This window comes from Schistocerca nitens, chromosome 2 (assembly GCF_023898315.1).
Source record: "Schistocerca nitens isolate TAMUIC-IGC-003100 chromosome 2, iqSchNite1.1, whole genome shotgun sequence".
In the NCBI taxonomy this organism is placed as follows: Eukaryota; Metazoa; Arthropoda; class Insecta; order Orthoptera; family Acrididae; genus Schistocerca; species Schistocerca nitens.
The window spans coordinates 1,180,371,690-1,180,399,062 of NC_064615.1; the positions used below are offsets into that span (position 1 = coordinate 1,180,371,690).

Consider the following 27,373-nt stretch of genomic DNA (forward strand, 5'->3'; position numbering starts at 1 on the left):
ACTAAAATAATAAAAAGAGACATTATTGTAATTAAAGTTCAGATTGATTTTCTTATGGAAAACTGAAGATATTACTATAAAAGATTACGTCATTTGATATTGTATTTTATACCTTATTCGGCTGTAACATTTGTTTCATAAATTTTAGTTGTAACACTGAAATTGTAAAAATTAATAATGGTTTATTTTGAAATTTATTGTTAAAATTCTATATAAAGCAATGCAGCAATGCTGTGGGGGAGTCAGTCAGTCAGTTTGGAAGTTAGTTTTGGAAGTCAAAGAGATCAGTGAAGTAAGTTTGTGTTTTGTTTACATGATGAGTGTGCAGTTCGGTTGTAAATTAATGTAAATACATTTTTGTGAAGCATGAAAATTTCATATTCATTCATCAGAGGACCAGGCAGAAGAAATATAAGTTAAGTGTAATGATCCAAGGAGAACGTTACAAACTGACTGTTGAACAGCTTAAGACAGGGCTGCTATGGAATTTTTCTAACCTCTTTTCTATACCTAGCAAATGTTATACATTTCTTCCCACAACTGCCCTGTATTTGTAAGATGAAGGGCTGATTAGTAATGGATCATGGAAAAATTAAATAATCATTTAAAATCATAAATTACACAATCTGTTGGTTTATTTAAATTGGTACATATAATTTATCAAGCTGTGAACATATTGATGGATAAAATAACATTATGAAAAACAATGTTTAGTAAAATCCTATATTTGAAAAATATTTGTACATGTATCAGACTGATGTAAAAACTTAACAGACTATAAAATGTATATATAGTTTAACAGTTTTACAATAATCTCACAGGATGATGATGTCCCACACTTCTAGGAACATACGGGACAATGCAGGAGACCCATCCACTGTACTAGTCAAGGCCCTAGTGGAGGCAGTTTGGTATTACCTTCCCCCAACCATAATGGGGATGTATGATGATGAAGAAGATGACAACGACACAACACCCAGTCAACTCGAGGCGGGAGAAATCCCTGACCCTGCAGGGAATCGAACCTGGGACCCCGACCGCGGGAAGAGAGAACTCTTCTGCAAGATCACAAGGAGACCACAGGAGAAAGTAACATATATAAACCTTAGCCACCCAAGCGAAAACAGAGGGGAGGTCAAGTGACAGAACTGGACCTCATAATATGCAACAGTGTCAAAATGAAATAAAATAAAATCCTACAATATTTTCAAAACTATATAAGTGTTTTTGGTCACTTTCATTGACATAAATTTATGTCATTTACATGTGATCACGTATCCTTAGTACATTATGCTGTGTAGTACACAGTTTTATGAAGAATGGGGTATTCTCTTAATGTGCCACTTAGGTAAAATGTAAAAGACATATAATGTTGTTGGTTGAGATATCCTCTACAACTGCAGAATCCTAAATTAAAAAGAGTTTCTTTATTCACACCCATCGGGTACATTTCTTTTGTAAAGTGCAAATGTTGTGTCTTAAGTGTATTCAGTCATTAATTCACTGTTTCACAGGTCATGTCAAAAAGGAGAACCTTCACAGACATGAAACAAGCCAAGGTATACATTAACAACAACAAAAAAACACAAGCAAATTGTAGTAATTTAATCAGTACATTCAATTAAAAACAAAGTAATGCTATACTGCTCAATGCTATTCATGTTTATGTAAGTGACTGTGATAAATATGTGCGGAGTGGAGTGCCATGAGTTTATGGATGATTATGCTTATAACAGAAAAAGGAGAAGATGAAACCCAATGTTGGTACATAGTCTACTCTAGCACAAAGGTTGTTGTTGTTGTTGTGGTGGTCTTCAGTCCTGAGACTGGTTTGATACAGCTCTCCATGCTACTCTATCCTGTGCAAGCTTCTTCATCTCCCAGTACCTACTGCAACCTACATCCTTCTGAATCTGCTTAGTGTATTCATCTCTTGGTCCCCCTCTACGATTTTTACCCTCCAATGCTAAATTTGTGATCCCTTGATGCCTCAAAACATGTCCTACCAACCGATCCCTTCATCTAGTCAAATTTTGCCACAAACTTCTCTTCTCCCCAATCCTATTCAATACCTCCTCATTAGTTACGTGATCTACCCACCTTATCTTCAGCATTCTTCTGTAGCACCACATTTCGAAAGCTTCTATTCTCTTCTTGTCCAAACTGGTTATTGTCCATGTTTCACTTCCATACCTGGCTACACTCCATACAAATACTTTCAGAAACTACTTCCTGACACTTAAATCTATACTCGATGTTAACAAATTTCTCTTCTTCAGAAACGATTTCCTTGCCATTGCCAGTCTACATTTTATATCCTCTCTACTTCGACCATCATCAGTTATTTTACTCCCTAAATCGCAAAACTCCTTTACTACTTTAAGTGTCTCATTTCCTAATCTAATCCCCTCAGCATCACCCGATTTAATTTGACTACATTCCATTATCCTCGTTTTGCTTTTGTTGATGTTCATCTTATATCCTCCTTTCAAGACACTGTCCATTCTGCTGAACTGCTCTTCCAAGTCCTTTTCTGTCTCTGACAGAATTACAATGTCATCGGCAAACCTCAAAGTTTTTACTTCTTCTCCATGAATTTTAATACCTACTCCGAATTTTTCTTTTGTTTCCTTTACTGCTTGCTCAATATACAGATTAAATAACATCGGGGAGAGGCTACAACCCTGTCTCACTCCTTTCCCAACCACTGCTTCCCTTTCATGCCCCTCGACTCTTATAACTGCCATCTGGTTTCTGTACAAATTGTAAATAGCCTTTCGCTCCCTGTATTTTACCCCTGCCACCTTCAGAATTTGAAAGAGAGTATTCCAGTTAACATTGTCAAAAGCTTTCTCTAAGTCTACAAATGCTAGAAACATAGGGTTGGCTTTTCTTAATCTTTCTTCTAAGATAAGTCGTAAGGTTAGTATTGCCTCACGTGTTCCAACATTTCTACGGAATCCAAACTGATCTTCCCCGAGGTCCGCTTCTACCAGTTTTTCCATTCGTCTGTAAAGAATTCGCGTTAGTATTTTTCAACTGTGACTTATTAAACTGATAGTTCGGTAATTTTCACATCTGTCAACACCTGCTTTCTTTGGGATTGGAATTATTAAATTCTTCTTGAAGTCTGTGGGTATTTCGCCTGTCTCATACATCTTGCTCACCAGATGGTAGAGTTTTGTCATGACTGGCTCTCCCAAGGCCATCAGTAGTTCTCATGGAATGTTGTCTACTCCCGGGGCCTTGTTTCGACTCAGGTCTTTCAGTGCTCTGTCAAACTCTTCACGCAGTATCTTATCTCCCATTTCATCTTCATCTACATCCTCTTCCATTTCCATAATATTGTCCTCAAGTACATCGCCCTTGTATAAACCCTCTATATATTCCTTCCACCTTTCTGCCTTCCCTTCTTTACTTAGAACTGGGTTGCCATCTGAGCTCTTGATATTCATACAAGTGGTTCTCTTCTCTCCAAAGGTCTCTTTAATTTTCCTGTAGGCAGTATCTATCTTACCCCTAGTGAGACAAGCATCTTCATCCTTACATTTGTCCTCTAGCCATCCCTGCTTAGCCACTTTGCACTTCCTGTCAATCTCATTTTTGAGACGTTTGTATTCCGTTTTGCCTGCTTCATTTACTGCATTTTTATATTTTCTCCTTTCATCAATTACATTCAATATTTCTTCTGTTACCCAAAGATTTCTATTAGCCCTCGTCTTTTTACCTACTTGATCCTCTGCTGCCTTCACTACTTCATCCCTCAGAGCTACCCATTCTCCTTCTACTGTATTTCTTTCCCCCATTCCTGTCAATTGTTCCCTTATGCTCTCCCTGAAACTCTCTACAACCTCTGGTTCTTTCAGTTTATCCAGGTCCCATCTCCTTAAATTCCCACCTTTTTGCAGTTTCTTCACTTTCAATCTGCAGTTCATAACCAATAGATTGTGGTCAGAATCCACATCTGCCCCTGGAAATGTCTTACAATTTAAAACCTGGTTCCTAAATCTCTGTCTTACCATTATATAATCTATCTGATACCTTTTAGTATCTCCAGGATTTTTCCAGGTATACAACCTTCTTTTATGATTCTTGAACCAAGTGTTAGCTATGATTAAGTTATGCTCTGTGCAAAATTCTACAAGGCGGCTTCCTCTTTCATTTCTTCCCCCTAATCCATATTCACCCACTATGTTTCCTTCTCTCCCTTTTCCTACTGAGGAATTCCAGTCACCCATGACTATTAAATTTTCGTCTCCCTTCACTACCTGAATAATTTCTTTTATCTCGTCATACATTTCATCTATTTATTCATCATCTGCAGAGTTAGTTGCCATATAAACTTGTACTACTGTAGTAGGCATGGGCTTTGTGTCTATCTCGGCCACAATAATGCATTCACTATGCTGTTTGTAGTAGCTAACCCGCACTCCTATTTTTTTTATTCATTATTAAACCTACTCCTGCATTACCCCTACTTGATTTTGTATTTATAACCCTGTAATCACCTGACCAAAAGTCTTGTTCCTCCTGCCACCAAACTTCACTAATTCCCACTATATCTAACTTAAACCTATCCATTTCCCTTTTTAAATTTTCTAACCTACCTGCCCGATTAAGGGATCTGACATTCCACCCTCCGATCCGTAGAACGCCAGTTTTCTTTCTCCTGATAACGACGTCTTCTTGAGTAGTCCCCGCCCGGAGATCTGAATGGGGGACTATTTTACCTCCGGAATATTTTACCCAAGAGGACGCCACCATCATTTAACCATACAGTAAAGCTGCATGTCCTCGGAAAAAATTACGGCTGTAGTTTCCACTTGCTTTCAGCCGTTCGCAATACCAGCACAGCAAGGCCGTTTTGGTTAATGTTACAAGGTCAGATCAGTCAATCATCCAGACTGTTGCCCCTGCAACTACTGAAAAGGCTGCTGCCCCTCTTCAGGAACCACATGTTTGCCTGGCCTCTCAACAGATAACCCTCCGTTGTGGTTGCACCTATGGTACGGCCATCTGTATCACTGAGGCACGCAAGCCTCCCCACCAACGGCTAGGTTCATGGTTCATGGGGGAAGAGCACCGAGGTGACTGTCAAGTTTTAACATCACCATCGAATGGACAGACCATCATCAATTTTTCCATGTGGTCACTATCACTTATACAGTACATATAGATTTGAAATTTAATGCACAATATTGGCAAAAGGTCTGGTGATCAGGAACTTTATGCTACCATCTCTCCTCCCCTTGGTGGCTGAATACTGGCAGTTAAAATTTCTTCCACCACCTGGATACCTCAGAGATGAGTGCCATTACACAAATGTACTTTGGTGGCTGTGACTGTAGAGATTAGGTTATGGAGAAAAATATTAATATTTGTGTATAAAGGAATATGGAATCCATCTCTGACACATAGTGAATAAAGGTGGTGTGGAAATAGAGGAAATTATATCTTTGGCTATTGTCTCCTCCTTCAAACTTACCGACTTGTAGATCAGTCTACGTATTTCATACTTACTGGCTTACAGGTTAGTTTGTGTACTTCCAACTACGTTACAGTTGACAAAGGTATCTTTTACTATGTTTCTGCACAACTTTCAAGTTATTCTCCCATAGTCTAGAGCACATGGTTTGTGTGGTTTAATTTAAATTGCTACATATTCTGTTGTTTTACCACACATACATCTAGTTTTCTATTGATAAACTGGTACAAATACCATTCAAAAATGTTACCATAACATTAATGACAATATTATGAAAAGGATAGTTGCAACTCACAATGTAGCAGAGATGCTGACTCACAGACAGGCCCCACCAAAATACTGTTTAACAAAGCTTTCAGCCAAACAAAACAGGCCTTCATCACAGTGAAGACAACCTAAACACAAACACTCATGTAAATGCTACTTACACACACATGACCAGAATCTCTGGCCATATCCACAGGCTGTGTGCGAGCTGCATTTGCGTGAATGTGTGTATGTATGTAGTCTAATTATGATGAAGACCAGTTTGACCAAAAGCTTTGACTGACAGTCTTTTTGTTGTACCTATTGTAGCAGGACTTTGAATTTCGCCGCGCTGCATTTGTTCCCTCAGATATAAATTATACTGTCGCAGCTGTACGAGCGCTCGACGGCAGAGAAAATATATAAGAAATTGAAGGTACTAAAATTGTAACTCTTTTTGTTTTTCTACCCGCTTTTGTCTTTGAGAGCGGAAGCTTAACTTACTTATTAGCTAGTTGCGGTCGGATTAAGACGAAAAAACTCATTGATATGCAAATGTATTGTGGAAGTTGGTACGAAATTCGGAGGATGGAAGTAGCAACGTAAAATAAATTGCATTCAATACCAAGATGGTTTTGATTTGTATAAATTAGTGATTCCTGGACGATTGCAAAATTTTGGAGCAGCTACGACTTTTCACACAGAAATGAAACAGGAAATTTTTGGAGAATAAGACCTGGACGCCACACGAGAGAAGACATGTTAACATGGTAAAGAATGAACTCTTATCTACGCCATTTCCCCCTGTTAATCACATTTTGTTACTCTCCGTTCTCTTTCAAATAATTTTTGTAGTGGAAATTGGTTTGACTTTTGCTCAGAAACGCCACAAGGACCACCCCAACAATAGCTTTTCCAAATCACAAAGTCCGATAACTTTTCTGTAATACGAATTCCGACTTGCATTTCATTCTTTCCCTTTTCCACGGTCATTAAAGATTTTAAAAACTCCTTTTTATTCACGATTTCTTCCCACATTTTCAACCTTTCCTTTTCTTCTCTTTTTCTTTTTTATTAACCACTACACTATCTGCACTTTGGCATCTCTGCTACATGGTATGAAATGAAATGTCGTGTGGCTAGGGCCTCCCGTCAGGTGGACCGTTCGCCTGGTGCAGGTCTTTCAAGTTGATGCCACTTCGGCGACCTGCGCGTCAATGGGGATGAAATGATGATGATTAGGACAACACAACACCCAGTCCCTGAGTGGAGAAAATCTCCGACCCAGCCGGGAATCGAACCCGGGACCTTAGGAGTGACATTCCATCACGCTGACCACTCAGCTACTGGGGCCGGACTGCTACATGGTGATTAGTAACTATCATTTTCATAATATTGTGATTATTCCATCCTGCATTTTCCGTTTTTTGATTTTACCAATAACATTACTTTCATCTCTAGCCTGTTCGACTAATAAAAAAAACGAAAAACTTTTCATTGCATTGTTTCAGCTGCAAATTTTCTGTGCACAATTCCTGCCTTTGCCCTTTCTAATCACTCAATTAACAGTCTAACATACCACTCACACTATACTTTCAAAGTTCAATTTCGACTTATTCTCTAATTCAGGTACATTTCTAAAAATGAAAAATACAGGATGGAATGTAACAATATTATGAAAAGGAAAGTTACTACTCACCATATAGCGAAGATGCTGAGTCGCAGATTGGCACAACAAAAAGACTGTCCCAAACAGAGCTTTTGGCCGTTAAGGCCTTTGTCAACAATAGACAAACACACACACACACACACACACACACACACACACACACACACATACACACACGACTGCAGTCTCAGACAATTGAAACCACACTGCGAGCAGGAGCAGCAGCAGCAGCAGCAGCAGCAGTGCATGATGGGAGTGGCGACTGGGTGGGGGTAATGAGGAGGCTGGGGCGGGAAGGGGGAAGTATAGTATGGTGGGGTGGTGGACAGTACAGGTTAGACGGTGGTCTGGGGAGAGGCGGGGAGGGGGAGTAGCGGAAAAGGAGAGGAGTATGCTGGAATGGGAACCGGGAAGGGGCTGGATGGGTGAGGACAGTGACTAACGATGGTTGAGGCCAGGAGGGTTCCCACCCGCTCAATTCAGAAAAGCTGTTGTTGGTGGGAAGGATCCATATGCCACAGGCTGTGAAGCAGTCATCGAAATGAAGGATGTCATGTTTGGCAGTGTGTTCATCAACAGGGTGGTCCACTTGTTTTTTGGCCACAGTTTGTCCATGACCATTCTTGCAGACAGACACCTTTTTGATTATCATGCCCACACAGACTGCAGCACAGTGGTTGCAGCTTAGCTTGTAGACTGCATGACTGGTTTCACAGGTAGCCCTGTCTTTGATGGGATGTTAGTGACCGGAATGGAGTAGATGGTGGTGAGTGGATGTATGGGACAGGTCTTGCATCTAGGTCTATTACAGGGGTATGAGCCATGAGGTAAGGGTTGGGAGCAAGGATTGTGTAAGGATGGACGAGTATATTGTGTAGGTTCGGTGGACGGTGGAATACCACTGTAGGAGGGGTGGGAAGGATAGTGGGCAGGACATTTCACATTTCGGGACATGACAAGAGGCAGTCGAAACCCTGGTGGAGAATGTAATTCAGTTGCTCCAGTCCTGGGTGGTACTGAGTTACGAGGGGAATGCTTCTCTGTGGCTAGACAGTGGGACATTGGGAGGTGGTGGGAGACTGGAAAGATAAGGCATGAGAGATTTGTTTTTGTAGAAGAATGGGAGGACAATTAAGGTCTGTGAAGGCTTTGGTGAGACCCTCGGTATATTTTGAGAGGGATCGCTTGTCACTGTAGATGTGACGACCATGGGTGGCTAGGCTTGGTATGGAACGGTTGGCAGCTGTCGAAGAGGAGGTATTGCTGGTGGTTAGTAGGTTTGATATCGATGGAGGTACTGATGTAGCCACTCCTGAGGTGGAGGTCAACATCTCGGAAGGTGGCTTGTTGGGATGAGGAGTAACATGTAAAGCAAATGGCGGAGAAGTTGATGTTCTGGAGGAATGTGGATAGGTGTTCTCACCCTTAACTCAGATAGCAAATATGTCATCAGTGAATCTGAACCAGGTGAGCAGTTTAGGATTCTGGGTTTTTAGGAAGATTTCATCTAGATGGCCCATGAATAGGTTGGCATAGGATGGTGCCATGTGGGTGCCCATAGCCGTACCCTGTATTTGTTTGTATGAAGTAATTTTGTATGAGGATATAATTAGTCATGGTGACTAAGAAGGGAATTATTGGTCTGGAATCCATCGGGCGTTGGGAAAGGCAGTGTTCAATAGCAGTGAGGCCACTGGCATTAGAAATGTTAGTGTAAAGGGAGATGGCATCAAAAGGAATGAGCAGGGCACTGTGTGGTAAAGGGACAGGAACTGTGGAGAATCAGTGGAGGAAATGGTTGGTATCTTTTATACAGGAGGGTAGGTTACAGGTAGTAGGTTGAAGTAGTTGGTCTACAAGAGCAGAGATTCTCTTGGTGGGGCCACAGTAGCTGGCCACAATGGACTTTAGGAAGCATGTAGAAGGTAGGAGTGCAGGGAGAGGCAGGGGTGAGTAGAGAGATGGACTCTGGGGAGAGGAACTAGGATTGACCTAAGGATTTGAGTACTGACTGGAGATTTTGCTGGATATCTGGAATTGGATCACTGTGACAAGGTGGAATTGTCTGACAGCTGGCGGAGTCCTCCTGCCAAGTAATCCTTGCAATTCAAAACAACAGTGGTAGAGCCTTTGTCTGCTGGTAGATTTATAAGTCAGGATCAGTTTTTAGATGGTGGACTGGGTTTCTTTCTGTGGATGTAAGGTTAGTTTGCATGTTGAGGGATTTGGAGAATGATGGTGAGGCAAGGTATGAGGCTTACAAATTCTGGTAAGTTAACAGGGGGTTATTTTGTGGGCTATGGGGTGGATCACGGATGGATGGAGGAGCAAGCTGAGTTAGGCAGAGTTCAGTACTGGTCTTTGGTTAAGTCTGATTGGTAGGGATGATGGTGAAAAAGTGTTTCCACTGTAGGGAAGGAGAGAAGGTCTTTAACAAATCTGCATGACTGAATTTGTGAGTGGGGCAAAGGGTGAGGCCTTTGGAAAGGACATATTTCTGTGGGGATAAGGCTTCTGGAGGAAAGGTTCATGACTGTGGTATGGGTCTGTTTAGGTTTTGGATTCTATGTGGTGGCGGGAGGGAGTTTTGGAGGGTGTGTTAAGTGTAGTAGGTCTGCGAGACAGGGTTTGTCAGTTATTAGGGGACGTGGGAGAGGTTTGGAGGTTGTTGTAGAGGTGGTGGACAATGGTACTCCAAGGCAGGAGTAGGAAGTGAGAGGATGGAGAGCTTTTTGAGGTGGCAATGTGCATGTTACTCAAGTTCCTGCAAGGCAAGTGTTTCAATGTGTGTTATAGGTCCCAGGAATTTGGGACTGCATAGCAGGAGAATTTTGCAGATGGAGGGAGCCAAGCAACAATGCAGGAACAGTACGTGGGACTGGAATCTGGATAGGGATATGGAAACTTTTCTGTATTGATGCAGAGGGAAGGAGAAAAGATCCATAGTGGTGAAAAACTGCAAAAAATTATGTAAATAACGTAGAATTACATCCAGAAGATTTCACAAAAATAAACCCAATTAGGTGTAAAACTTCACGACAAGGATGAAATGGACGAAAAAGGAGGAAACAAGATAAAATCTGAGGGAGTCGACGATAGTGAAAGGCAAAAACTCACTAAAATTGGTGAGAAGCCACAAGCAAGGATCAAAGTAAAGAATAAATAATAACAAATGTACACTGGTACTGCTGTGGGTAGCAGGTTTGAGAATGGATAAGTGTGAAGATGGGGGGGGGGGGGGGAGAGACTGGAGGGGGAAAGCGGGGGGGGGGGGGGGAAGGGTTCGTAGGATGAGATCCAAGATCATGTGGCATCAGCGAGAGCGATCAATTTGAAAGTATAGAATTAATTATATCGGCGGGACTAATGTGGGACACAAGATTAACCAACAATCTGCATGGTCTTGTAGCTATGTGTTGTGCACTGCCGAGACGGATGATACAGTGTAGCTTGTAAGTAGAGTGTGCAGTGCAGTTTGTAAGGTGATAAGAGAAACACAGGAAAGAAGGATGGACATTGAATATAGTGATGCATAAGAAAATAATAACAAAGGGAAACAGCAGTGGGTTATGATCAGAGAAAAACCATCAGGCAAAAATCAAATAATGGAAAATACAGAATGAAATGCAACAATATTACGAATATGCTACTCACCATAAACCAGAGATGCTGAGTAGCATACGGCTATGTCAGTACCTCCATCCATATCAAACCTACTAACCACCAGCAATACCTTCACGTTGACAGTTGACACACCAAGAAGTGCCTTCCGTACAACTTAGCCACCCACGGTCATTGCATCTGCAGTGACAAGCAGTCACTCTCAAAATGTACCGAAGGTCTCAATGAAGCCTTCATAGAATGTAATTATCCTCCCAATCTTGTACAAAAATAAGTCTCCTGTGCCTTATCTTTCCAGTCTCCCACCACCTCCCAACATCCCACCGTCCAGCCACAGAGAAGGATTCCTCTCATAACTCTCTACCACCCAGGACTGGAGCAACTGAATTACACTCTCCACCAAGGTTTTGACTGCCTCTCGTCATGCCCTGAAATGAGAAATGTCCTCCCCACTATCCTTCCCACCCCTCCTACAGTGGTATTCCACCGTCCACCGAACCTACACAATATAATCGTCCATCCTTGCACAACCCCTGCTCCAAACCCTTATCTCATGGATCATACCCCTGTAATAGACTTGTGCAAGACCTGTCCCATACATCCACCCACCACCATCTACTCCATTCCGGTCACTAACATCCCATCAAAGACAGGGCTACCTGTGAAACCAGTCATGCAGTCTACAAGCTAAGCTGCAACCACTGTGCTGCAGTCTGTGTGGTCATGATAATCAAAAAGGTGTCTGTCTGCAAGAATGGTCATGGGCAAACTGTGGCCAAGAAACATGTGGACCACCCCATTGCTGAACACGCTGCCAAACATGACATCCTTCATTTCAATGATTGCTTCACAGCCTGTGGCATATGGATGCTTCCCACCAACACCAGCTTTTCTGAACTGCACAGGTGGGAACTTTCCCTGCAATGCATCCTACATTCCTGTCACCATCCTGGCCTCAACCTTGATTATTTCACTGTCCTCACCCACCCAGCCCATCCAGCCCATTCCCTGTTCCCATTCCAGCACTACACAGCCATCAATGCACCTCCACACCGTCTTTTTGTATTTACTTCTCTCCTTTTCCACTACTCCCCCTACCCATCTCTCCCCTGCCCTCCTTCTAACCTGCAGCACTTCACTGTCTGCCACCCCATCATACTATCCCTCTGACTCCTCGCGCCAGCCTCCTCCTTACCCCCACCCAGTCGCCACTCCCATCATCCAATGGTGGTGCTGCTTGCAGTGTGATTTCAGTTGTCTGGGACTGCAGTGTGTGTGTGTGTGTGTGTGTGTGTGTGTGTGTGTGTGTGTGAGAGAGAGAGAGAGAGAGAGAGAGAGAGAGAGAGAGAGATCTATTGTTGACAAAGGCCTTAATGGCCAAAAGCTTTATTTGGGATAGTCTTTTGTTGTGCCTATCTACAACTCAGTATCTCCACTATATGGTGAGTAGAAACTTTCCTTTTCTTAATATTGTTAGGTAGATTTCTTTCTTTCTAGTACATGATACTACAAAGTTTGTCTGGAGGGTATTGTCACTGAGTTCATACAAACTAATTTACTGATAAGATTAGTACAATGCATAAAATTTCTTCAGAATAGGAACCCTCCTGCATTATGTTTTTGCCAGCAAGGTTCCCAGCCATTGAATGCATTCCTAGCAGGCCTGGGATGGAATGTCTTCTAGGACATGTGTAACAGCACCTTTCACATTGTCCCTGGTTTCAAAACAGAGTACTTTCCATATTGTCTTGAGCTGGGGAAACAAAGATCGAGATAGCATGGGGAGAACGGTAAGGTGGGAGTGGGCTGTGACAGTACTGCCACATCCTTTTTGACCAGATAATTTCTCACCAAGCAGCTGATGCCAAAATTTTTGGGACCAGTTTTGAACACATTTTCTTTGTCTGCAATTGTTCAGTTACAGTTCTGTGGATGGTGGTTCTAGATATACCAAGAGTCTGAACTATTAGACACACATAGAGTGAAAATTTCACTCTAGAAACATCCCCCAGGCTGTGGCTAAGCCATGTCTCCGCAATATCCTTTCTCCCAGGAGTGCTAGTTCTGAAAGGTTCGCAGGAGAGCTTCTGCGAAGTTTGGAAGGTAGGAGATGAGGTACTGGTGGAATTAAAGCTGTGAGGATGGGGCGTGAGTCGTGCTTGGGTAGCTCAGTTGGTAGAGCACTTGCCCGTGAAAGGCAAAGTTCCCAAGTTCGAGTCTCGGTCTGGAGCACAGTTTTAATCTGTCAGGAAGTTTCATATCAGCGCACACTCTGCAGTTGAGTGAAAATTTCATTCTATTAGACATACACTCAATGTGCTATATGTATCAAAAATTTATATGCATGAATTACAATGCCTTCACCTATCAATGCTGAAGGTCCTCCACAGCTGGGTTTGACATCAATATCATTCCAGTCATCCAGCAAAAATGCTTTATTCCATCAAAATATCTGCCATTTTGACAAACATTCATTCCCAAATATTGCTAAATCACTGGAGTCATTTTGGCAGTATACTTCTCATTTTATTCAATACCATTGTTCAAATGCATGTTATGTAGCAGCTTGAACAGTGTCACCAAACAGAGGTTCATGAAATGACACTTCCTGACTCTCCAGGAGGTCAGAGAAAACTGTATTGGTCTCTTTGGGGACCAAACAACTCCCACGAGCTATCAAATCAATAGGAGCTTCATGATACAGCCAGTGACATTACATTCCAGACAAACCTTGTGTAATTTCAAAATCCAGTCACTATTTCATTTTATTCATAGTTAATCTGTTGTGGTGCCTTTCTGAGGGAGGATGGCTTGAATGTTGAGAAATTGAATTTAAAAGTAACTGATACTTTTCATCCGGCAAATGTTTATGGTAAACTGCTTCTCACTGCTTGTTGTGCAGACCTTTCCACATATTTTGTTGGTTTATTAGCATGATCAGACATAAATTCTATCAGAGTAAAGCTTTTGTTTTTATTTCATGGTAGTTTGTAGGATCATGAAGCAGACTGTCAGTTACTATCTTCTCTAATCATCCCCTCTTGTTGGAAATTTTATGGTGACACTACATAAAAAGTATGTACAAATCATTATAACTGGCAGCTGCTGCCGTCAGATACAAAATAAAAATTAGTGCTGTTCTGGCAGTACTTAACTAGGACTGTTTGTAGAAGTGTGTGAGGAAGTTGTGTACATGTCATACCAAATGTTCTCGGTGCACTTGTTACATTAATTACCTAATAAACCTGTGTTTCAGCAATATTTATCACTGTCTCCGTTAGGAAAGCAACTGCCAATAAAACACAGGCTTTCATTGATATTTACATTTTTCATGATTTTTGTTTATAGGTACTATGCCATCTCCTATGGCATTTTTATGTGTGAAACATTTATTCTTCTAATGCTGGAAACAACATCAGATGTTCAGATAGTAGTTTCAAACTTAAATAAGCAATAAATAAGTTACAGAGCTCATAGTGCAGAAAAGTTGATGCTGTTTGTTTCATTTAACACTAAGGCCTACAACTTGTCCAGTTTTATTCCTTTTTGTCAAACATGTTTTCGTTCTTTTGGATGTCTATAGCCTCTTCTCAGTACATCCAAGCACAGATTTCCTAAAATGGTAAGGATTGTGTCTTTTAAAGCTATAGTATCAAAGAAACAAAGTTGGTGGTTGCCTGCTACCAGTGCATGATCTCCAACTGACAATCTGTATTGCCCAAACAACAACTGCTATTTTGCTCTTTAAGCAGAGTCTTATAGATTCTTTTAGTAGTTTGTATATACACTGGATTGCATTTGAAAGGCAAGCAGCAGGTGTAGCCAGTTTGTGGTGTTCATGTTTCTTAATGGTTTACACAATGTGTCAATACTGTGTCTTCTTAGCACTCTCTTGATACAATCTGCAACTGTTTTTTATGAATGGGAGAAAAATTTTCCATTTCAGCAGGGAGATATTCCTAAATAGGAAATGGAAAACTGGATATAGGGAAGCTTGGAAACCGTGAGACGCAGAAGGAGTTCCAAGAAAGGGCTAAGGATCTAATTCAACAGCATCCTATAGAGAATGTAGAACAACATTGGGGAAATATGAGAGATGGCCTAATAAAAGCAGCTGAAGAGATAATTGGAAAACAAAAACCTGAAAAGAGGAAGGAGTGGATAACTGATGAAATAATACTTATGTTTGAGGAAAGAAGGAAGCTCAAAAATAATGAAACGGAAGAAGGGAAAATGGCATACCGAGTGCTTAGGAACAAAATCAACAGGAAGTTGAAGCAAGTAAAAGAAAGATTCCTTGAAGACGGATGCAAAGAAGTTGAAGACCTTCTGACGAAAGGGAACCTTGAATTAGCATAGAAAACAGTGAAACGCTTCTTCTCAGGAGGACAAAGGATTAGATGTAATGCCCTAATAAGAGAGGATAATAAGATGGTGTATAATCATGAAGATATAGCACTTACGTGGAAGGAATACCTAGAGAAATTATATGGAGGCAACGTACAAGATGACATGATTGAAAGTGAGGACGAAGTAGATAAAGATGAACTAGGAGACAGCATACTAAGGTCTGAATTTGATCAGGCAATACAGGCACTTAAGCACGGAAAAGCACCAGGAATTGACTCATTGCCTGCAGAAATCATCAAAGCAGCTGGAACAGAAATAAAAGATAAATTGTATAAATTAATCTGCCAAATATATGATACTGGAGAGCTGCCTGAGGACTTCAAAAAGTGTATTATTGTTCCATTACCAAAGAAAATGCCAGCAAAATCGTGTGCACAATACAGAACCCTCAGCCTAACATCACATGCATCAAAAATTTTGACGACCATCCTCCTCAGAAGAATTGAAGGGAACGTGGAATGCATGCTCACAGAAGACCAGTTTGGCTTTAGAAGAGGGAGAGGTACGCGAGAAGCCATTATGGCCCTAAGGCTCATAATAGAAAAAAGAATGGAAAAAGGAAAGGACACCTACATAGCATTTGTTGACCTCGAAAAGGCCTTTGATAAGGTTGAATGGAAAAAACTATTCCAGATATTGAGGGAAACTGGAGCTAAGTACAAGGACAGGAGAACGATATGGAACATATACAAAGAAGAGGTGGCAATAGTGAGATGTGGGGAACATCAACAACAAGCAAAAATTAAACAGGGTGTGAGACAGGGATGTGCACTCTCCCCTGTCCTCTTTAATATGTACATACAGAAAGCAATGGACGAGGTCAGAGAAAAGTTAGGACAAGCTAATGGAATCAGGATCCAGGGAAAAATAGTTGATATGCTGCGTTTTGCGGATGACATTGCTGTCCTAGCGGAAAATGAGGAAGAATTACAAGTAGTGTTGGAGGAAATGGAAAACACTCTTGCTACACGGTACAACATGAAAATTAATAAGTCAAAAACAAAAATCTTAGTTGCAAGCAAACAAAATAATCAAGCAATTACGAATATAAGGCTGAATGGAGAGAAGCTGAAAGAAATACAAGACTTTGTCTACTTGGGAAGCAGAATAACATCAGATGGTCATAGTAGGAAAGATGTAATAAGTAGAATAAATCAGGCAAAGACTGCATTCTATAAAAGGAAAGGACTCCTCACATCAAATATGATAAGTCGGTCGTTAAGGAAGCGGTTAATAAAGACCTTTGTTGGGAGTGTGCTTCTCTACGGCAGCGAAACCTGGACACTTGGAGAGGACGAAAGAAGAAGGATTGAAGGATTCGAAATGTGGTGTCTGCGAAGGATGTTAAAAATTCCATGGACGGCCAGGATGACAAATGAAGAAGTCCTGCAGAGAGCGGAGGAAGTTCCAGTTCTTTGGAAGACGGTCAAGAAGAGGAGAGATATATGGATGGGACACATTCTGAGACATGAAAGTCTTCTCCACACTATAACGGAAGGCCTTGTGGAGGGCAAAAGGGCAAGAGGCAGACCTAGAAGAAAGTACATAAGCCAGATAATGCAGGACCTAGGATGCGGAAGTTTCACGGAATTGAAGAGGCTGGCCGACAATCACACTGAATGGAGAGCTGCTGCAAATCAATCTTAGGATTGGCAACTTAAGAAGAAGATATTCCTAAACAGTGTATTGGTATTAAGTGCTCACTTCCACACTACTCTGAGTTTGTAGCCAGTATCTTTATTTAAGCTGTTGACACACACAATTTCCAAAGCCTCCTTGATGACCAAGTCCCAGTAGTTCGAAAAGCAGGCTAAAAACTCATTCTCCTCAAATAAGATCTCATGCTTACTCATGATGCTACGTTCAGCTATAGCAGATGTTTCTAGATTTCTGCACTTGTATGTACTACTGGTGTTCAATAAAGGATTGGGAAACAGTTCAAAGGGGCAGTATTACATGGATATTGTCAAATTTACATGGGTATTGTAAACATCTGGTACTGAGGCCGAGGGCATCCTTCACAGGACACAACAGTTTTCTGATTTTCTTTGGTAGTCAAAAGATTATTTTAAACCCGTGTCTGTTTCAGATTAATCCATTTCTGATTAATCAAATTTTACTTGATATTGTTGTACAGACCATACAGAATACTGTGTGTGATCTTGTTTCTGGAGAGAGAGGACTTGATTTTTTGTGCCTGATCGATATTTTGTCTGATTACAGAACTCAGGTAGTTTATTTCAGCACTGATATATTTCTCCTCCAATATGATTTTAGCTGCACATGTCAGTGTTCAGCACAGTTCTCTTTTGGGAACTGTACTAATAGGAATATCTGTCTGAATAGGTTGATTTAGGATAAACTAAGTGGCTAAGCTGACCATGTAGCTCCCACTAATTACAATTTCTAAAATGGTAGCTGTCTTTTTTCTACATTTCTGTAGGAGACTGCAAGTTGGGATGTATGCTATTCAACAAACAGCTGCAATGCCACATGGCCATTGAAAAAAGGCGCTAATATTATAATGATAAAAATGAAATAGGTAATGAGGAGCAATATTTAAAGAATATTCTTCAAAATTCTACATGAAAAAGATTGGACACAGCTAGTCACAAAGGTTAACCTAGTAGCTATTCTATGAGTCTGTGGCAACTTCTGTCCCCTTGCAGTAGATAAGCAAATAGTAGCACCAACTTATTGAACACAATTTTATTTACAAATATCGAATACACAGTATGTGAAAATGCATGAAAAGTGAACTAAAATGAAAGTGAAGTTAAACTAAAGAGTTTGTTCACTCAAAGTGCAAAGGTGGCATTTGAGGGTTGATACTCCCCACAAGTCATTTCATAATATCTGCCACTAAAAAATTGTTGTTGTTGTTGTGGTCTTCAGTCCTGAGACTGGTTTGATGCAGCTCTCCATGCTACTCTATCCTGTGCAAGCTTCTTCATCTCCCAGTACCTACTGCAACCTACATCCTTCTGAATCTGCTTAGTGTATTCATCTCTTGGTCTCCCTCTACGATTTTTACCCTCCAATGCTAAATTTGTGATCCCTTGATGCCTCAAAACATGTCCTACCAACTGATCCCTTCTTCTAGTCAAGTTGTGCCACAAACTTCTCTTCTCCCCAATCCTATTCAATACCTCCTCATTAGTTACGTGATCTACCCACCTTATCTTCAGCATTCTTCTGTAGCACCACATTTCGAAAGCTTCTATTCTCTTCTTGTCCAAACTGGTTATCGTCCATGTTTCACTTCCATACCTGGCTACACTCCATACAAATACTTTCAGAAACGACTTCCTGACACTTAAATCTATACTCAATGTTAACAAATTTCTCTTCTTCAGAAACGATTTCCTTGCCATTGCCAGTCTACATTTTATATCCTCTCCACTTTGACCATCATCAGTTATTTTACTCCATAAATAGCAAAACTCCTTTACTACTTTAAGTGTCTCATTTCCTAATCTAATCCCCTCAGCATCACCCGATTTAATTTGACTACATTCCATTATCCTCGTTTTGCTTTTGTTGATGTTCATCTTATATCCTCCTTTCAAGACACTGTCCATTCTGCTGAACTGCTCTTCCAAGTCCTTTTCTGTCTCTGACAGAATTACAATGTCATCGGCAAACCTCAAAGTTTTTACTTCTTCTCCATGAATTTTAATACCTACTCCGAATTTTTCTTTTGTTTCCTTTACTGCTTGCTCAATATACAGATTAAATAACATCGGGGAGAGGCTACAACCCTGTCTCACTCCTTTCCCAACCACTGCTTCCCTTTCATGCCCCTCGACTCTTATACCTGCCATTTGGTTTCTGTACAAATTGTAAATAGCCTTTCGCTCCTTGTATTTTACCCCTGCCACCTTCAGAATTTGAAAGAGAGTATTCCAGTTAACATTGTCAAAAGCTTTCTCTAAGTCTACAAATGCTAGAAACATAGGGTTGCCTTTTCTTAATCTTTCTTCTAAGATAAGTCGTAAGGTTAGTATTGCCTCACGTGTTCCAACATTTCTACGGAATCCAAACTGATCTTCCCCGAGGTCCACTTCTACTAGTTTTTCCATTCGTCTGTAAAGAATTCGCGTTAGTATTTTGCAGCTGTGACTTATTAAACTGATAGTTCGGTAATTTTCACATCTGTCAACACCTGCTTTCTTTGGGATTGGAATTATTATATTCTTCTTGAAGTCTGTGGGAATTTCGCCTGTCTCATACATCTTGCTCACCAGATGGTAGAGTTTTGTCATGACTGGCTCTCCCAAGGCTATCAGTAGTTCTAATGGAATGTTGTCTACTCCCGGGGCCTTGTTTCGACTCAGGTCTTTCAGTGCTCTGTCAAACTCTTCACGCAGTATCTTATCTCCCATTTCATCTTCATCTACCTCCTCTTCCATTTCCATAATATTGTCCTCAAGTACATCGCCCTTGTATAAACCCTCTATATACTCCTTCCACCTTTCTGCCTTCCCTTCTTTGCTTAGAACTGGGTTGCCATCTGAGCTCTTGATATTCATACAAGTGGTTCTCTTCTCTCCAAAGGTCTCTTTAATTTTCCTGTAGGCAGTATCTATCTTACCCCTAGTGAGACAAGCCTCTACATCCTTACATTTGTCCTCTAGCCATCCCTGATTAGCCATTTTGCACTTCCTGTCGATCTCATTTTTGAGACGTTTGTATTCCTTTTTGCCTGCTTCATTTACTGCATTTTTATATTTTCTCCTTTCATCAATTAAATTCAATATTTCTTCTGTTACCCAAGGATTTCTATTAGCCCTTCATCTTTTACCTACTTGATCCTCTGCTGCCTTCACTACTTCATCCCTCAGAGCTACCCATTCTTCTTCTACTGTATTTCTTTCCCCCATTCCTGTCAATTGTTCCCTTATGCTCTCCCTGAAACTCTCTACAACCTCTGGTTCTTTCAGTTTATCCAGGTCCCATCTCCTTAAATTCCCACCTTTTTGCAGTTTCTTCACTTTCAATCTGCAGTTCATAACCAATAGATTGTGGTCAGAATCCACATCTGCCCCTGGAAATGTCTTACAATTTAAAACCTGGTTCCTAAATATCTGTCTTACCATTATATAATCTATCTGATACCTTTTAGTATCTCCAGGATTTTTCCAGGTATACAACCTTCTTTTATGATTCTTGAACCAAGTGTTAGCTATGATTAAGTTATGCTCTGTGCAAAATTCTACAAGGGGGCTTCCTCTTTCATTTCTTCCCCCCAATCCATATTCACCTACAATGTTTCCTTCTCTCCCTTTTCCTACTGAGGAAATCCAGTCACCCATGACTATTAAATTTTCGTCTCCCTTCACTACCTGAATAATTTCTTTTATCTCGTCATACATTTCATCTATTTCTTCATCATCTGCAGAGCTAGTTGGCATATAAACTTGTACTACTGTAGTAGGCATGGGCTTTGTGTCTATCTTGGCCACAATAATGCGTTCACTATGCTGTTTGTAGTAGCTAACCCGCACTCCTATTTTTTTATTCATTATTAAACCTACTCCTGCATTACCCCTATTTGATTTTGTATTAATAACCCTGTAATCACCTGACCAAAAGTCTTGTTCCTCCTGCCACCGAACTTCACTAATTCCCACTATATCTAACTTAAACCTATCCATTTCCCTTTTTAAATTTTCTAACCTACCTTCCCGATTAAGGGACCTGACATTCCACGCTCCGATCCGTAGAACGCCAGTTTTCTTTCTCCTGATAACGACGTCTTCTTGAGTAGTCCCCGCCCGGAGATATGAATGGGGGACTATTTTACCTCCGGAATATTTTACCCAAGAGGACGCCATCATCATTTAATCATACAGTAAGGCTGCATGTCCTCGGGAAAAATTACGGCTGTAGTTTCCCCTTGCTTTCAGCCGTTCGCAGTACCAGCACAGCAAGGCCGTTTTGGTTAATGTTACAAGGTCAGATCAGTCAATCATCCAGACTGTTGCCCCTGCAACTACTGAGAAGGCTGCTGCCCCTCTTCAGAAATCACATGTTTGTCTGGCCTCTCAACAGATACCCTCCGTTGTGGTTGCACCTACGGTACGGCCATCTGTATCGCTGAGGCACGCAAGCCTCCCCACCAACGGCAAGGTCCATGGTTCATGGGGGGGGACTAAAAAATTAAGTGGAAGTAAATGTGAGTTAGAATAATCTGATAATTTCTATGGGGAATATTGTGAAAAGGATAGATTGCAGCACACCACATTGAGGAGACACTGAGTTGCAGACAGGCACAAAAAAAGATTGCTATACATTTGAGCTTTCAGCCACAAAGCCTTCTTCTGAAGTAGAAAATACACATACAATTATATAAGCACAACTTACACATGCATGACCATTGTCTCTGGATGCTGAGGCTGGACTGTGTACAGTAAATGTACCTGGTGGGAGTAGCAGTCTTTGGGTGGTGGGAGTAAGGAGTAGGTTGGGGCAGGGAGTGGGAGGGATACCAGGATAATTGTGGGGAAATGTGTATTGCTGCTTGGGGGAGCATGTAGAGACATGATGGAAACAGGGTAGGGCTTCTAGGTGCAGTGGGGAGCTTGGGGGGAGGGGAGAGAAGTAAAGAAGGGAAAAAAGACTACTTGGTACATTGGGTAGTGGTACTTGAATTACGTAACCATTAAGGCAGCTCACCTGAACCTCTCAATACCAGTAATATTCTACTGTATTTCTGTAAAGTAGTTGACATATTTGTGAAACAACATTCAGATTTGATTTCGTTAATGTAGAGGTACTTTGATTCATCGATATGTTTATGTTGCAATGATATTATTCTTATGTGTATTCTTTCTTTTGTCACTATCATCTTTGGCATACCTGTAACTCTGATTTTTGGGCGTGTAAGTGATTATTAGTTAGTTAGAGAGTTAGAGACTGAAAGGTCAAGTCTTGGACGTCATGTTGGAAAGATGCATATTGTAAGTCAGCTTATAAAATGTGAACTTTAACAGTGAGGATGTTTTCAAGTATGTTTTGTATTGTGAAGTGATGTTTTGTGTGTTACGTGATACTACAACGAAAGCAATAAAAAAGAAGTGTAACTTAAATTCAGAGTGCTGATTATTTTTACATCACCATTGTGCTAACTTTCAAAGGTTTAATCTTCAAGAATGGTTTGTGAAACACATCTATAAAACTTTTGAATATAGCAGAATAAAACCTACGCCTCTTTGCATCCGAGCTTGGAATAATCGCCACTTAGATTTTTGACAATTGAGCCATGATTTTACAACGAGACCAGCATGGGAAACACGAAAAGATGAGTGCCTAGTTTATTCTTTATTACATGAAATGACTTAATTAACTGTGCTCTAATGACACCTGCCACATAATAACTTTGTTGTTGCCCAAAAATGCAGTATTTAGCAGCGTGCAACACCACAATCATTATTAAATTTTGACCTTTGTTGTGGTAGGGTGGTTAGAATTGGTAGAATAGAAGGCTGTGAGGTGCTGGAGTGGGAGCAGGGAAGGTGACATGTGGGTGAAATGTATTGAGTAGTGAAAGTTGCAGCCAGTGAGGCTTTGGGAATGTAGGATATACTGCAGGAAAAGTTCCCACCTGCACAAATCAGGAAAAGTTTGGTGTTGGCAGGAACGATCCAGATGGAGCAGCCTCCGAAGCAGTCAATGAAGTGAACATGTTGTGTTGGGTGGCATGTTCATCTATTGGGTGGTCCAGCTGTCTCTTGGCCACAATTTCTCTCTGGGCATTCATGCATGCAGACAGCTTGTTGGTTATCATGTCCATGTAGAAAGCATCACAGTGGTTACAGCTTAGTTTGTACATCATGTGACTGCTTTTACAGGCAGCCCTGCCTCTAATGAGATAGAAGATGCCTGTGTCGAGATGGGAGCAGGTGATGGTGGAGGATGTATGATGAAGGTCAGGCATCTGTTGCAGTGATACGAGCCATGAGGCAAGGTGTTGGGAGCAGGGTGGCGTAGGGATCAACAAAGATATTGTGCAGATTCAGTGAGCAGTGGGATACCACTGCAACAGTGGTGGGAAGGATAGTCGGCAGGTTGTTCCTCACTTCTGAGCATGATGAGAGGTAGTTGAAACCCTACTGGAGAACCTGATTCAGTTGTTCCAGTCCTGAGTGGTATTAATTATGAAGGGATTGCTGATTTGCATAGAGACAGTGGGAATGTGGGAAGCGGTAAGTGACAAGGCATGAGAGAACTGTTTCTGTACAAGACAGAGAGAGTGATTTCGATCAATGAAGACCACGGTGAGACCCTTGGTATATTTGGAGAGGATCTGCTCATCACTACAGATGTGACAACCCCAGGTGACTGTATGGAAGGTACTCTTGGTATGAAATGTGTGGCATCTTTTGAGTTGGAGGTATTGCCAATGTGTACGGAGATACTGATATAGCCGTCTTTGAGGAGGAGGAGGTCAACATAGAGGAAGCTGGTGTGTTGGATTGAAGAGGACCAAGACAAGTAAACAGGGGAGAAGGTTCTTGAGGAATGTGGATAGGGTGTTCACACCCTCAATCTTGATCATGAAGATGTCATCAGTGATCTGAACCAGGTGAGGGGTTTGGGATTCCACGTGGTTAGGAAGGATTTCTCTAGCTTGCTCATGAATAGATTGGCATACGTTCGCAGTATGCAGGTACCAATTGCTGTACCACAGATTTGTTTGTAGGTGATGCTTTCAAAGGTGAAGTAATTATGGGTGAGGATATAGCTTTTCACGGTGACAAGGAAGGAGGTTGTAGGTTTGGAGTCCATAGGGTGTTGGGAATGATGGTGTTCAATAGCAGTAAGGTCATGGGCATTCGGGATTTTAGTGTAGAACAGGGGTTCCCAGACTTTTTCTCTGGTTGAACACTTTGAGAATTTTTAGAATTTTGAAAACATAATGAAATTACAGAAATACGATTAGTATCTTCAAAATTTCAAAAAATGGCATGTTGTTAATACTCGTAAAAAAATGGAAATCCAGGTCTCAACGTCTCCACTATATGGTGAGTAGTAATCTACCCTTTTCATACTATTGTCATTTCACAATGTTGTTAATAGTCTTTCATGAAGCACTTACTTCCTGTGGAACACCAGTGTTCTGTGGAACACAGTTTTGAAAATGCTGGCATAGAGGGAGGTGGCATCAATAGCAACTAACAGGCCACCATGTGATATTTTATTTAGCATATGGCCACTACAGACATCATAAAATTAAATTACATATACGTATGTACATATTTACACACAAGAAACTTAAGTTTGGCTTCACAACTGAATATCCAGTCCTTCAATCCAGTGCACTGCATCTGGAGTTGCCAGCAGGAAGTCCTCTTCAACACTGTGATAGGCTCGAACCCTGTATTCACTGACAATGTGGTGAACAGTCTGGTATGGAGACCTGCAGTCACAGGCTGGATTATGCAGCTTCTTCCACTTAAAGAGAGCATCCCTGCATCAGCCATGGCCGGTACAGATTCTATTGAGAGTAGTCTATGTCTTGTGTGGTATGTCGAATTCACTAGGAAGTTTAGTATCTGTGAAGTTGTTATGCAAGTGCACATCTATCACTGCTTCCCACCGACCTTTCCATTCTTCAAGGGGTTTGAAATCCTTAGCGACCATGTAAGCAGCATCACACAGAGTTGAGTGGCATGATTTCAGTCTCTTATGATATAAAAGTGGCAGACTGCTATGCACAGCTAGGTTAGAATTCCTGGAGATCTTGTGGAATTCCCTCATAAGGGCAGTACACCTGCGTAGATCAGGAGGCATTATACAGGTCAATAGTGGAAGCCAATAAACTGGAGCAGATCTGATTGCACCAGATATTACGTGCATTATCGTATTCAGCTGGGTGTCAACAAGCCTTGTATGATGATTGTTCATCCAAAAAGGTGCACAATATTCAGCACTTGAGTACACCAAACCCAGAGCAGAAGATCGCTGAGTGGTTGCTGAAGATCCCCAGGTAGTTCCACATAGTTATGGAGGATGTTGTTTCGAGTCATCAACTTCTGAGCAAAGTCAAGAAGGTGTTGTTTGAAGCATAATGTCTGGTCCAGGATGACAATAAGATATTTGGGGTTCCAGTTATGGCGAAGAATTCTGCCTCTGAAACTTACTTCCAGTTTTATGTTCGCCAGCTGATTATTTAAAAGGAAGCAACACACTTCTGTTTTACTCACACTGGAATGGAGTCTCCAGATTTTGAAGTAATTGTCTGATAAAGACAGCTCATTGGCTAGAATCTCTTCTGTTGTCTTCATTTCCTGGTGTTGTACAGCCAGAGCCAGGTCATTCGGCATAGCAGAATTTTCTGGATGAAGTGTCAGGTAGATCAGATAGATATAGGCTGAGCAGTGATGGTGATAAAGGAGCATGAACTTTGGAGGAGAAAATGCTTGGTGTCTTTTATATAGCAAGGAGGTTACGAGCAATAGACAGGTGATGGTACACAAAAGCAGACACTCTCTCAGTTGGACCCCAGTAACCGGGCACAATGGAGCATCCTTGGTGGTTGGATCTATAGACTTCAGGAAGCATGTAGAATGTATGAGTGTGAGGAGTGGTATGGGTGAGGAGAGAGAGAGACTCAGGGGAGAGTTTCTGGGACAGGCCTAATGTTATGAGGAGAGACTGCAGGATTTCTGGAATGTGGTCACTGTGGAAGGGTTTGTAGCTGGATGAATCTGACAGCTGGCAGAGACCAGGTAATCTCTGTGGTTCAAAACCACAGTGGTGGAGCCTTTGTCAGCAGGCAGTAGGTTAGGATCAGTTTTTAGGTGGTGTGGCATTATGAAAGGTTAGGTTCCATGTTGAGGGATTAGGGGAATGATGGTGAGGCAAGGTTTGAGGTTAACAAATCCTTGAATGTTAACAGGTGGTGTTTGGGCGCAGTGGGGATAGATCATGATTGACTGGAGGAGTAGACTGAGTAAGGCAGGATTTAACATTGGCTCTGCATTGAGTCTGATTGGTAGGGTTGGTGATGAGAAACTGCTTCCACTCTAGGGACTAGGAGAAGGAGAGAAGGTCTTTTAACTAGTCCCCCAAGTTGCAGAACATGCTGCCCAACACAATGTGCTTCATTTCAGTGATTGCTTCACAGCTTGCTCCATCTGGATCCTTCCTACCAACATCAGCTTTTCTGAAATTCTGAAATGCACAGGCAAAATCTCTCCCTGCAATGTGTCCTATGTTCCCGTGGACTCCCCCCCCCCCCCCTCCCCAGTCACAACCTTTGCTAATCCCTGTCCTTCATGCACCTATCTCCTCTTCCATGCTCCCATTCCAGGTCTTGACAGCTTTTCCCCCTCCTCTACTTCTCTCCTTTTCCACCCCTCCTCCCCACACCCTCCTCAAGCTCACCACTGCACCTAGCAGCCATACCCTGTCACCGCCACGTCCGTGCATGCTTCCACAAGCAGCACTACACCTTCCCCCACCCCCACCCTGCTATCCCTCACCCTCCCCTCCCTAGTCTACACCTTATCCCCACCACCCACAGATTTCTTCTCTCATTAGGAAAGCAAAAATTACGTAACAGTCTTTTTGTTTTGCCTGTCTGCGGCTCAACGTCTCCTCTATATGGCGAGTAACAAACTATTCTTTTCATAATACTGTTGTTATTTCATGCTTGATTTTTGTATTGTTTAATTCCTAGGGAGAAGTAGTTGGCAACCAAAGTCATAGTATTTTCATTAATAAAGACACAGTTGCACTATCAACATTTACTTGATGATGCCAACAAACATCTAGAAGTTCATAAGTTAGTGTTTTAGAATGGCCAAAAATGAATACCAATTATCCTGCTAACATGATCACTTGAAGATCACAGAGTACATTGGAACGTATCTCATATTTTACATCATGATGGAAACAGAGGTATTGGCCAGTGCACACTGAGAAGATTTAATACA

General features: G+C 41.4%; 1 protein-coding gene across 1 annotated transcript in view; it reads right to left on the minus strand.

Moving 5' to 3' along the window:
• Window positions 1-27,373, minus strand: part of LOC126234823 (Down syndrome cell adhesion molecule-like protein Dscam2) — a 299,567-nt gene that overhangs the window by 157,068 nt on the left and 115,126 nt on the right. The gene's annotated exons all lie outside the window — the stretch shown is intronic.